General features: G+C 46.7%; 1 long non-coding RNA gene and 1 other non-coding gene across 2 annotated transcripts; one reads left to right on the top strand and one right to left on the bottom strand.

Moving 5' to 3' along the window:
• Window positions 1-404: 404 nt before the first annotated feature.
• On the bottom strand, window positions 405-476 carry TRNAS-ACU (transfer RNA serine (anticodon ACU)). Its single transcript has one exon. It is a non-coding gene; the product is annotated as a tRNA-Ser (tRNA).
• A 2,657-nt stretch (window positions 477-3,133) lies between these two features.
• Window positions 3,134-13,392, top strand: LOC144094826 (uncharacterized). Its single transcript, XR_013306589.1, has 3 exons — window positions 3,134-3,327; window positions 11,180-11,259; window positions 13,244-13,392. It is a non-coding gene; the product is annotated as an uncharacterized LOC144094826 (long non-coding RNA).
• The last annotated feature ends 41 nt before the right edge of the window (window positions 13,393-13,433 follow it).

The following is a 13,433-nucleotide window of genomic DNA, read 5'->3' as shown; positions in this document are numbered from 1 at the left end:
TCCGGAGCCATCCACTACGGCACCTCTCTATTCTTCCTTTCTTCTTTCACTCCCTCCTTTATTCCTTCCCTTACGGCGCGGTTCAGGCGTCCAACGATATATGAGACAGATACTGCGCCATTTCCTTTCCCCAAAAAACCAATTATTATTATTATTAAGGGTTAATAATAATAATAATTGGTTTTTGGTGGAAAGGAAATGGCGCAGTACCTGTCTCATGTATCGTTGGACACCTGAACAGCGCCGTAAGGGAAGGGATAAAGGAGGGAGTGAAAGAAGAAAGGAACAAATAGGTCCGTAGTGGAGGGCTCCGGAATAATTTCGACCACCTGGGGATATTTAACGTGCACTGACATCGCACAGCACACGGGCGCCTTAGCGTTTTTCCTCCATAAAAACGCAGCCGCCGCGGCCGGGTTCGAACCCGGGAACTCCGGATCAGTAGTCGAGCGCCCTAACCACTGAGCCACCGCGGCGGGGCTCGAGCTTTCTTTTCGCATGACCTCCCCTCCCCGATTGCAAAAGATTACCCCCCCCCCCCCCCCACACGCACACACCCTCTCCAAAAAATATTGCGGGCTACGAGCTTGTTCTGGCGCCTGATTTAACGGTCCGATGCACGCCCACGCTCCCATATCGATCGATTCCCACTTTGGTTTAAACAGGCCGAGTGTAGGGCAGTAGCAGGCCACCGCGTAGCTTGCACGTATGGGCAGACTTCCGGTGCTCTCGAATGCTGCTTCCGCTGAAGATGCGGTCAAAGCAATTCACTAATTCGCAAAACATAGAAGTTATTATTTGATGTTGTTGACTTCCTGGTTGGTGCATATGTCGTCCCTAAAACTTCCCGCGGACTCCTCTATAATTTGGGGTCCCTGCAACACTGAAGAAAGAAAACAAGCAACTACAGGCACGCCGCGAGACCAGAAAAAAAAAAGTGATACCTGCAGTTTGTCCTTTTAGCCAGGATTTAGGCAGAGCTTAACGTAACGGAGTGCTGTACTGGAAGCACATCCCGAATTCCTTCATCCACTGAGTAGCTAGCCAAACTAAAAGCAGTACTCGCATGATAGGATTAGAAGGCCAGGTTCACTAAGCGCGTATATTAGACACTGCTGCAGAATAGAAAATGCTCTACCAGCCTTTGCGTTAACACCAACCTAAATATATTTCCAAGCACCCCGCACATACTTGGAGCTGCTTACAAAGTTTCATCATCATCATTAACATCATTAGCCTGTTTACGCCCACTGCAGGACAAAGGCATCTCTCATATCTCTCCATTCAACACTCCTGTGCTAGCTGTGGCCCCCTTATCCCAGCAAACTTTTAAATCTCCTCCGCCCATCTAATTTTCTGCCGCTGTGTGCTACGCGTGCCTCCTCTTGGAACCGTTACCTCTTGGAACCGTTCCCATTTCTAAATTACAGTGCTGTAATTTCTTGCGGTCACCTTATCCCTCAACTGAATTGGGACCCGCGCGTCCACACTGTCGCTCTAGCGACGTTGCTCAAGCTACATGGTGCACCTGCCCTAAAACTGAATGCAATTGCTTGTTGCATAGCCTTCTTTTTTTTTTTTTGCCCTCTTTCCGTCCCTACCAGCGCAAGGATGTGAAAATCAGCGGTCGCATTGGTGTTACCGTCTTAACAGCGTCAAAGTTAACAGCAACCAAGAAAAGTAATTAAAGAACCAGAGAAAACATGTTTATAATATCTCTGCTTTTCCGGGTGTTTAAACGCCTACAAAGAACGTAAGGAAAATAAAATCGATCAGTCGCAGTGCGACCTGACGCGCCATTCCGACAGAGACAGTGACCCCTCGCTTCAGCATCGGCGGCGGCTGGCGCCTGCAGCGCCGCGTAGAGGCGGTGGGGCGCGAGCACGTAGCGCACAGAAGCGCGGCCAGAGACGAACGCAGATAGGCGGCGGTGCGCGCAGGCACGCCCTCTGCGTCGGAGACGGCGGGGACGCGGGAAAAAGCAGCAGCAGCAAGCCGATTATGTGACGTATGGGCGCCGGCATGATGGCAGGCAGGCTGGAAGCTGCGTGTACCGCGCCCTTGCTTGCTGCCCCCTCTTCCTATCTCTCCAGGTCTTCACAGAGTGCCGTCCAGGGGCTTTCGCTGCCAGGCGACCCCTCTCGGAAACCTTGCCTTGCGCGCACGCTTGGAGAGCCTGCGCCGCCATAGTGGGCACCTCGTTTATCAGGACTACTGCGCACATTTCTTCCTATTTTAGAAGTTTTTTTTTTTTTGTACCGCGCTTGCATTACGGGGGAATATCTGTCCCAGCTGAAAATGTCCGGGTCTTGGTGGTGACCTTCATTCTCCCGAGGATCTCTTCGTCAAACGTATACTTATAAAAGACCTCACTAGAGAGCATTCTCAGAATAAAGGCATAAAAAGTGTGCATCTGCTCCCTGGTTGCTATTACGTGTACAGGACGCGTCCTTTAAGAATATAAGGCGGGAAGCTGCTTTAAGTGGAATGGAGGCGTGGTAGCTTAATATAATGATGACATGTTGCAGTTTTCAAAGTCGTTCATTTCTTTTTTATCCCGTTACTTTTTTTTGGCACACATTCTACAGCGAAAAATGCTTGGCTTTCCTTCAATATTTATGTTGTTCACAAAAGCTTCTAGCATTCTTGTTCTACTTGATTCAGTTTCCGGGCCTCCGAAAGCCGCGATGGCAAGAGCTTTTAGGTGTCTGTGACTCTGCGCCTTTGGACACTGGCTTGCAGCAGAAGGGGCAAAACGACTCGGGTGGGCAGTCGATGCCGCTTGATCAGTTCTCTAACACTGCGATAAATATTCTAGAACGTGACACATAACGAAAAAAAAAACTAAGAAACAAATGCAATAGTCATACTAGCTGTCGGAGCAGCGAAGAGCGAAGGAAAGAACAGCGAAGGAAAGAGACTCTGATAGGAGAGTGAAAGGTGAGGCGAGGCTCCGCGCGTCGCTTGCTGCATACAAAGCAGCTCCGACAGAAGCGCGAGCAGCGCACGGCCTCCGCTCTCTTGCAGCCAACCCTCCACTCTCGCAGCGGCGAGGGCGCTCAGATTTCTTCGCATACATAAACGCGCACGCTGTCTGCCTATTTGTGATACGCTCTCCCTGCTTGCCCTCCCACAGCTGGCTGTCGCAAAGCAAGCGTGGAGCACTCAACCAAAATTAGCGCAAAAGAAAAGATAAAAGCTACGTCTAAAAAGACGACAACAAAACAAGGCTAGCCTGCACTCGGGAAGACAGAAGACTGACATGCTTGACTTTGAGGCTCTTCACTTTGAATTCGTCGGCGGCACTTTGTGCATCACTCGGCTCGCGTATGTCCTCCTCTCTTCTCACAGAGTGCATTTTTTTCTTTGACGCATGGTGTATATGAAACTGACTGATGCTCGCCTGCCTCTGGATACGCGGATGACGAAAGCAAAACGCGTAAAAAAAAAAGAAAAAACGAGCGCTCGAGTAGACGAAGGCCAGGTGTCTCGCCGATAATCGGGACGGCCCCTTGCTCTCGCGGGTCGTGTGACGAAGAAAAGCGCAGTGCCAGCATATGTTAAAATGATGACAGACGGCTTCCCGCGCCGATTCCTTTCTGCATATTTTGCCAACCACGCCAGCGCTCTCACAACGCCGCTGCGCGAACAACACCGGCAGGCTGCTTGGATGGCCACTGCCGCTTGGAGAAGAGGAGAGTCGCCGTACAAAAAGTGCAGGCCGATAAGCGCCTACACGTGCACATTTAGAGTACTCACTTCCCCCCATAGATGTCGCCGCAACATCCTTCTTAACGTGGGAGTCAGCGATGCCCTTTCAGCCTGCCTACGCGTTGACGTGGGAACGTACAGAGCGAACGTCGCGGCGTTCGCGCATAATACGCTCCCTCGTGTCGCTCAAAGGCGTGTCGCATAGCGGGCAGAGCTGAACCGCCCGCACGGCTTCCTTTATTGCGTGTGTGCGCACTAAGGAAGCTTTCACGGAGGATCAGAAAGGGTGTGGATGTGCACACACTAGGAAGCTTGTTCGCAGCTGGCGGGGGCCGCAGGACCTTGATTCCGGCGACCATTGACGCTGTATAGATGCTCAAGGGCACGTAAGCTCTCCCGTGCTCATGCAATAACCTCGGATTGCTTTTAATCCGCGAGTTAAACTCGACGGCGACAGGGCGCGGTTGCCGATGCTTCCGCTATACGGCGATTCTGCTTTAGCTCAACGCTGGGTGTGAATGCTGCTAGAGGGCACTAAAAACTGGCTGCGCATATGCGCAGCATTCATGCATGTACGGCAGCTGCGTATTTGTCTTGTATACATCTGAATCTTGGTTTCAGTCTACAAGGGAGTACACGAATTCCCACGATGGAGCGTGCACGGAAAAAGGCATTCAGCACCAAGCGTGGCTTACGACAGTCTGAAGAACAGCACGTCTGCGGGCTAGTTGCCCCCTCCCCCCCCCCCCCCCCCCCCCTCCCCATAGGTGAATTAAGGGACCCAAGCGGATCACTTCACTATCACCAGGCACAAACTCTAAACTGTGCGCACCATTTAAGCAAACACGAACGCAGCATCTGTGTCTTCTCAGCAATGACCTCAGTTAGAGTTAGGCTAAAAGCAGAAACCTTTTTTCCACAAACCTTCATCCATGCTCCTTAATGTTGTGCTCTTTGCGAGCAAATAATCCTTAATAAAATGCAAGACGTTGTTAGCGTTCTAGACCGGATATATAAATGTCGTGAACAAATATTCTTTCTGCCCGGACTCTGCACAACTGAAAGACGGCAATAGGTCTGTCCCACTCGGACCAGCAACGCCAAGACGCTCATAGTGGATACCACAGAGCTGGCCCGCAGCCCACTCGAGCAGTTGATTTACGTCGAGTGGGCCAACATTATGACTGTTCGTTTTCTTGGGCGTCTGTTTTATAGCCTAACAAAGGCGACTGAGCCATGTTCATCTCATATATGGGCGCGAATGTAGCAAGCCACATCTACGCAATACACGAAATGAAGGAAGGAAGGGCATCGGAGCATTAGCCTTTCTCATTCCTCATCGCCCCTTACGGCGAACGTTCTGATTTCATTTCGCCGATTGCATCCTTCTTAGGCATGGCAAAGGCGGTCCGCCATCCGTATATAGTTACGTGCATAATAGGGACACTAGTACTTGCATGCTGAGCGTCCAAGCGGATGCTCGCTACACGGTCTGACGCTGCACACAACTTGCCCGAATGGTGTCTGCAGGGCACCAAGAATTCATTTTTCTTTCTAAATAGTATCCATGAGCGCAGCCACGGACGGCAGGTTTACGACGCACGCCTACCGCAATCCAGTTACGCCTCCTTCTCTGGTCTTTGTTGGTCCAGGAAGGGAAATGGAAAACGCGAGGGAGCTTTTCGGGCATCGATTCACGCCGTTCAGGAATCGGGACATCCGGGTTCGTTTTGATGCGGAGATGCCTGCTTAGCCTCCACGCACCATCTTTCTGACATCGAGGGTGCTACTGGACTGAGTCATCATTCTCACGATGCACCAGCCATCGAATGCGGGGTTCGCTTTTTACGCAGTAACGAACACGGCTGCTTTGTGTGTTCCAGCTGGTATCACATTAACATGGTGTATACTGCAGGCTGTATCACAGGCGCCATTCCCTTCGGTACGGCATCTCAGTGTACGCACATTCTAGGCTGGACGTCAAAAAACAGGTGGGCAGGGGGCGGGGGTGGCGGGGGATGGGGGGGGGGGGGGGGGGTGTAGCGGAGGAAGGCTATAGACGGGGCGGTGGAAAGATGAGACTAGGAAATTTTTTTCATTCATGTATCCGCGGCTGACACAAGACATCAGCAGTTAGTGTTCAATAGAAGCGGCCTATTTCTTTCCGGGCACTCAATAAGGCTGCTGCTGTTTCTGATTATGACATACAAAAGCTATGCGTTTTGTAACAGCTGTTTTGGGATGATAATTTCGTCACCGATTGACGGCGCCGTAAGAAAGTCACAAACACTCTCAGGATACGTACAATGAGATCCTGACTTCCTCTTGTTCTCCCAAAATGCATTTCTAATCCTCTCACCGGAATTGATATAAACAGCTTCGCCATTAGCGTTATATGAGGGATGCTTAAACGTGTATTTATTTACATATCTACAATTCGATTTACCTTTTTAGTATTAGTACAGATCCCACGTTTGAGTCAGAGCTGGTAACGAGCGGAAATTAATACTAACTTCACAATAACACGTTTGTACTGCATCCAAGGATACGAACGGAGAATAGAATAAGGTTATTGCTAAATCTGTTTAGTTTCAATAACTTGCCAGCTGAAATCAACCAACATTATAGAACTTCAGTACGGTGTGACGCGAGGCCACCAGCATAATTATGCTTACTAAAGTATTAATTAACATTACCCTTGGTTAGCAAAATAAAGCGACAATTTTCTGTTACGACATATAATATGGGGAGATAGCACCGCACAAAACTACCGACGTAAAAGTGAGCAAAAAAAAAAAGGCGGTGATGAAGTTTGGCAGTGAGGCACTTCCGGGTGGAGAAACTCCGAAAGGCGGCCACAATGTGAAAGGTTCTAACTCCATAGATTGTCGCCACTTAGAAGTGCACAACCTGGGGTTTGGCATACCTCCAAATGTTAGTGTCGCTTGATCAAGCGTCTCGTTTTAGCCTGATAAGGAATTATCTGGCCAATGCGTGCTAGGCAAATAAACACAGCACCATTTCTCTTGAACCTAGGCTCCCAAAGGCTGAGTCAGAGGCTTTTCCTAAAGGACGCAGATAACTAACAGTTCGTAAAAGGTACCATTGAGAATGAAGGTGCTCGCAATATACAAGGATATATCATCGCACGTGTGGAAACTGTCGAAGCGGTCGTAAAACACCCAGAAGCCTGCGAAAGGTGCAATGGGCGTGGTGTTGCGACCCCTTTCAAGAGTTGGCAGTAGGTGACGACGATATCGATTTGCCTCAGGTACAAACAGAAGGCCAGCACTCTCGAACAGCGCGAAAATGCTTTGGCGGTAAACATTATGCAAATCTGTCAAGGTGAATAGCACCTGGCTGCGTGTTCGAAGATAGAAATGAGAGACATAAGCGAAAAGAGAAACGGCCTGCTATCGACTACCGTTAATCAAGGCTTAGTATATTCTTTTCCTTCAACTTCACGCTGCTTGAATCACGGGACGGAATCAAGCATGTTTCAATGCCAGTTCCCTTCCAGGAGTTAAATTACGTTCCACGATAAGCGGAGATTGGAGCGGCGATAACGTGACCGTACCGAAAACAAAATATTATAGCAGGCTAGCTTCTGAGCGCATTTTCTTATGTTGTTTGCTTTCGTGTTTTTCTTACTTCTGCTTTCAAAACTGCAGCTCATTAATGCTATGGCGGTTTCCTATAGTTAAAGCAGCTATCTTTTTGCATAACAACAACCAAGAAAGTGCGACAACAAGGAAAAAACAAGGAAATAATTTGTAAGGAATGAGTAGAAACGAAGCCCATATAACTCTTTTGAATGGTAAAGGAGCGTGCTACATCAGGGCCATAATTAAGGCGGGCTGAGACAGGGCTGGTGACTCGAAGTCCCAAGAAATATAACCGGAGGAACGCCTCAATGTGTTTATAAAGAAAGCAAAACGCAAGAAAGGGCCAGCGGCTAGCTCGATGACAGATGAAGGCGAGACCACAAGGAACAGCAAAAAGAAGAAAGCTAAAAAGAAATAGAGAAATGAAAACGCCACTAAACCCTGCCGCTGTTTGCGAGCGCACCAAGCAGCGAGGACGTACAGCAATACATCTTGCTCACAAACCTATACTACAGTGTCCAGCATCGAAGGCTACGCGAGACGGTGCCAGTGCTCGCGGTGTTTGCTGGATACACGTCCCAACGCGCACAGACGCAAACAACAAGAAGAGTGCCTCGCAGAAAGCTTCCTTTCTCTGCGCCCGCTCCGATTTCAATTACGCCCGCGTCGCTGGAAGACGGATTTATGGGACCCGTTGTCTCTTCGACAGAGCCCAGTAGCAAAGCTAGCCGCGCACCCCGCACTCTGTCGCTGGTGCTGCTTAGCCTTTCCCGTCCTTCCGTTCACTATATATGTTTGTTTCTTCCCCAGTCTAGAACGGCCTTTGTCCCAGCACCCACGAGCTTACTCTCTCGGCCTGTCTATTTACCCCCGTGCAAAGCCTTCCATCTTCGTTTTCGACGAAGCTTCGTTGTCACCTCTCTGCTACTTTTCATTGTTTGTTCTGTTTTATTGCGGGAGGATGTGCGCTCTTGCCTGAAGTTGTTTTATGGTTTACTGCCGGTATGAGGAGTTACAGTTAAAAGTTGTTTTGTTATACTTTTCTTTCTCAACCCTTAGTTGTAGAAGTGATAGTTAACGCTGCTTGCTCTTTTTGCAAGGAAAGCTGCCCGCGTTCTTGAGGAGTTCATGTCGTGTAGCGTCGCTGCCACGCCCAGCCGCCATTGGCGATATTTAGTCAGCGACTCAGGCTGGCAGAGCTAAGCTTCCAAAAATGTTTGTATGAGCTGAGAGACCTTGTTAGCCAAACTTGAATAATGGTATAAAAGTAATGTGTTGCACTTTACCACAAACTCATGTCTATATGGTACACATTTATGTGGGGTGTGTCGACTCTAATTGCGGATTCACAGCGACGACTAATGGAAGTGTGTTGGGTGAGCTTTGAGACGGCCTTTGATACGAAGCGACCATGGTACTTTTGTGACAATTACAGCGTCCTCGCCAGTACACAAATAACATAGTTATTTTTTCAGTAATCACGCAGTATTGCTCTGAGACCATGACAAGAACTCTTGTTTTCACTCGTCATCAGACTCTGCCTCTATCTGTCCCACGCATTTCTTCCTCCGAGCACCTTCTTTAATTTTCAGTAGGAGACTAGAACCTGATATGTCAGGCAGACGTCTAAGCATTTATTTTATTCAACTCTTCTCTCAGACGGGTTAGGAAGGAATCAGCGTTCAATATAATAAGAATCATTCATTAAATTTTCTTTGTTATGTCTTAACCCGTTGACAGTAGGTACGCAAAGTTATGGACGCTGCAAATGCCGAACATTCTTTACAGTTCCGCTTAATGGTTCGCGTAGCTTGGCTGTGTTTGTCACTTCTGCTTTTTAAGAATTTAACCTTGCCTGTTTAATATTCAGTCGAGCTGCTTTCCAGAGATGAAGAGACAATTCCACATGCGATGAACTGTCAGTTAGTTCAGTGCTGCTCTGTGGGATTTCGCTCCACTGCTACGCTATGCATTACCCAGAACGCCGCTTTGTTTAGCGAGCACGTCTTGTGTAAGCCATCTTAGTGTTTGCAGTTCTGTCCCTGCGCATTTTGCAACTTTGTTTGTGCGCTCGAAAGCCGTTGTTTACTTGACCATTCACCATCGCTGCAGATGCACTGGTCTAGGGGTTCTAGTATTGTTTAGGGCCAGTGCTTAGTTTTACTGGAATTGGAAAATGTGCATTCAATTGGAAAGGTATATTCAGTTTATTTAGCTTAAAGCACTTACGTCTGCACGTGTTGCGCGATTACTTAGGAAATGTGTGGAAGTAACACCAGAAAAGCGTGCTGCATAAAGCCCCCCCTGTAAATATCATCTTTATACTATCAGCTAAATTTGAGGACTAAGTTAACAGCATAGTAGTAGGGGCAAAGCCACCAAAAGTGGAGGTAGATAACGATACCGGACTGCATTCGATTTCCGCGCTGTATTCTTCCTGCGTTAAATGAAAAAAAAAAAGAAAACGTATAACAGCCAACTTAGCCCTTGCTTTTGCGTTGGTGTTTCATGATCTGAAAAAGTACTTACTACAGGTTGAGGTCGATAGGAGAAGACCTCGCCTGTATGTATCGCGGTTTTCTGAACAAGTACTAAACTTTTCGAAAGTTTTTGTTTAAAAAGGCAGTTTCAATCCTTGCCCTGCCAACAATAAAAAGGCTGTAATGATTGCCAGCGCACCCACCTGAACACAGTTTGAGCAACGTAAAGCCAATTTACAAAACAATTTTCTATATGTTGATCAATACTCGTGCAGATCAAAGAAGACTACAACAAACAAGTGCAGAGAGAAATTTAAATAGAATCTACTGATTATTTCTACATATCTAAGAAATCAGTCGCCTTGTTACTTTCGGAACTGCTGTTCGGTGCTCTTTTTGCTAAGGTTCCTATTGTTTTATCCAAGTAAGTGCTAATGAAGTAATTAATAAACAAACGTAATTGCTATATATTTTGCAGGCAATTCCAACTGTGCAGCGAAAATAAAATCATTGGGATCTGTTTCAAGAAATAACTTGTATAGTAGCTCAAAGGCAGTTCTGGCCATAATACTCAACGAAGTATCAACGACCGATGATATGTTGCCAAACATGCTCCAAACATTGAATTTATAACACAACTATAGGAACACCAGTGTCTTACTTTCCAACTAAGTTGAGTTATTAAATGATATGACTGCTTTAATGACAGCCAGCAAAATTCTTTTAAGGCGTGAATGATGAGTACGATACATGGGGCATATTGTGCTTTCCACCACATGCTGCCACATTGTTCTGCTATAAATCCTAGGTACCATACCTAGATAATGCAAAAAACTGTAAAAGCTATTTCGTCCTCCCACGTTCTGCCGCCATTTGGTTCCTTTTACTTACAAACAAATTTAAATACCAGAGCAAAAGTTTGTAAGAAATCGAGCGCATGTAGATATTAAAAAAAAACTTTGCCCCCATACCCCGGCTGCACGCTCTGGCAAAAATGGGTAAATAACTTGTAAGGGCACAAAATGCAAATCATATAAATGTTCTATGCACCTGGCGTCAAAGATATCAGAAAATGGGTCACTGAAAGTTTCATTAAGCAACAATAACACCCATAAACGTCGACCTTCCTACATCCAGAAAATAAAGGTCTCGTTTATGGCGGAACCAGCAAGCGTACACAGACCAGCGTTTGTGATTTCAAGCATGACCGTGATGCAAGGCCATATGTAACAGTGAAATTCCGCTGGCTACGTGCGCGAATGTTTAGTATGCATGGAAAATGCATGCCCGGCTGCACAGCGCTCAAGCTACAATATCGACAAAGTTGCAGCTGTTATTGCTTTATGGCTAGAGCACTGACGCCTTTTTGTTTTTCTTTTCCAGCTGGTATACCCGGAAAAAAGCATTATACGCTGCACCCAGTCATTTTGAATGCATCGAGTGAACCCCGGCCTGCTTTAAACGTATGTCATTTTTTAAATTTTTGATTGAGCGAAGATGAAACGATGTTTATAGAAGACATTCTTCAGCACGCTTTTTCCTATCTGTCCTTGGTGTTTAGGTATCCCAGGCATTTCAAGTATATGCGGAATACGAAGCAGTGTTGAAGGCTTGCCGAAATATACGAAATATTTCAAGAGCAGTGGTTTTATTTCTTTTGCGCCTTATTTCTATTGTGTTTCTTTAAATATTGCTGCTTTCCTATATGACTTTTAAATCATAATAAACCAACAAAACAAATCAAAGAACTTGTATACCGTGTATTCTTTGTATTGAGAAGATATATATGATGAGGCGCTCAGTTTTTGATAATTATGTGATGAATAAATAACAATTTTCGCTTTGTAACAAATTCATCGTAATTCACCGAGTTTGAATGATCGAGGTGGAATTTTACTTGTACCCAATTCTATCGGAAGTAATGAAATTGTGAAGCAACTTCAGTCAGTTGTATATATGGAACCATAATAGGGATTTTGAAGAGGAGCTTGCAAAGGATTAGTTCCGAAAAAACCGCACAGAAAATCACCCTATTTTACGCCGAGACACGCCACATCTGATCCTATGTGGTGGAATTTGTGAGTTTGTGAGATCATAAGTGAAGGTTGCTCCTCTTTGTACGACGGAAACAATACTATAGAAATCGCGCCTGACGGATTCTAACACAAGACATACACAAGGAAAGGCACGAAGACGTTTGTCTGCAGTTCCCACTGTATGTTTTGTGCTCTAAGTACCTGTCAGGTGGTTTGTGTATAATGAACCACGAAAGAGCCCTCTTATTAAAGTGTTGATGGAAAAGAACACTGGCCTCTCGTTTCATGGGGCTATGGTCCTGGTGACCACATCGCTTTACCACCAACACGTCACTGTGATAAAGCACTGCATGCACATCACGCAACTCAGCACGTATGCTCACTACCACAACCTGGTACCATGTGATCCAAGTTTTACTCTCTAAGAGGTATGATTTTGATTTAAATTTGCTTTAGAACCGAAATTTTAAGTTTCATGCAAGGATTGAAGCTAGCCTGCTACAACACAAGGAAAGCATTCATTGTGCGGATAGGTTGCAGAAGCGTTTCTGTTATTTTTTTTTTCACCCGCATTGCGGTCAAATGTACGCCATTTTTCTTTGGTTAGTTCTATTCTCTATTTGTTCTTCAGCTTTGCGAAAAGAAGACCTCTTGGTTTCAGATCAAAACTTTAGTAGCCGCTCCGAATCCTCGAATTCAATTGCGACACCTGGTGAAACAGACGTGAACCAACTACCCGTCGATAATTGGTTCCATTTAGTACGGTATTCGTGTATTTCAATTCCGCATTCTTAACGAAGGTGCTAAATACGCCATGGTGCTTTCGCCCATGGAAGTGCACTCGTCCAGCTTTTCGGAGGCCAAAGTGAAATTTATGTCCATTTAATCATAGCAAACTGACAATTAGTGCATCGTATTGATAAATGCTCCCTGAATAAGGAAGGAATTCGCATTTTGTAGCTGTTACGCGCATTTCCCCTAACGGCCAAAAGTACTGCGACCACCGAATGGAGTAAAACTCACTGAGTAGGCTGGAAAACAGTAACAACGCAAGTAAATCAGTCTGCTACACTCCTCCGGCAAGGCGATAAGCTTAGTTCCCCCAAAGCCCGTCAGAGCAGAAGTGGCGCTGCTGCAGCGAGAGCGCGCGCGACATCGACGCGGCGCCACTAACGATTACCGATTCAACTGCGACCAGTAATTGGCGCTATTATGCATTCAAAAAACTGCGAAGGTCGTCCCTATCTGGCGAGGGGAAAGGAGAACTGATAAGGACCTGACCAATGGCGGCTGACGCGCGGTACTCGACTGATAAAAGATAGAGGGGACAGGCTCCTCCCCTTGTCTCATTATGTTGACGAACTGTGCTTTCTTTTTGTTTATGCTTGCTTTCCTCCTCGTCTCCTTGCAGGCGAAGGGAAAAGAAAACAAGAAGAGGCGTAGAAGAAAAAAAGAAAGAGGGTGGGGAGGGGGGGCAGCGCACGTGGAGTCGGCGGAACAAGCAGGGGTTGCCGCTCCTCCCGAGGAAAGAGGGGAGAGGGGGACGAGCGATGTTATCGGGGACGGAGAAAGGACGTAGTGACTGCGCCGGACGGAGAAGG

The sequence above is a fragment of the Amblyomma americanum genome, chromosome 6 (genome assembly GCF_052857255.1).
Source record: "Amblyomma americanum isolate KBUSLIRL-KWMA chromosome 6, ASM5285725v1, whole genome shotgun sequence".
Lineage (NCBI taxonomy): Eukaryota > Metazoa > Arthropoda > Arachnida > Ixodida > Ixodidae > Amblyomma > Amblyomma americanum.
Note: the sequence above shows the minus strand (reverse complement) of the source record. Positions and strands in the feature narration are given on the sequence as shown.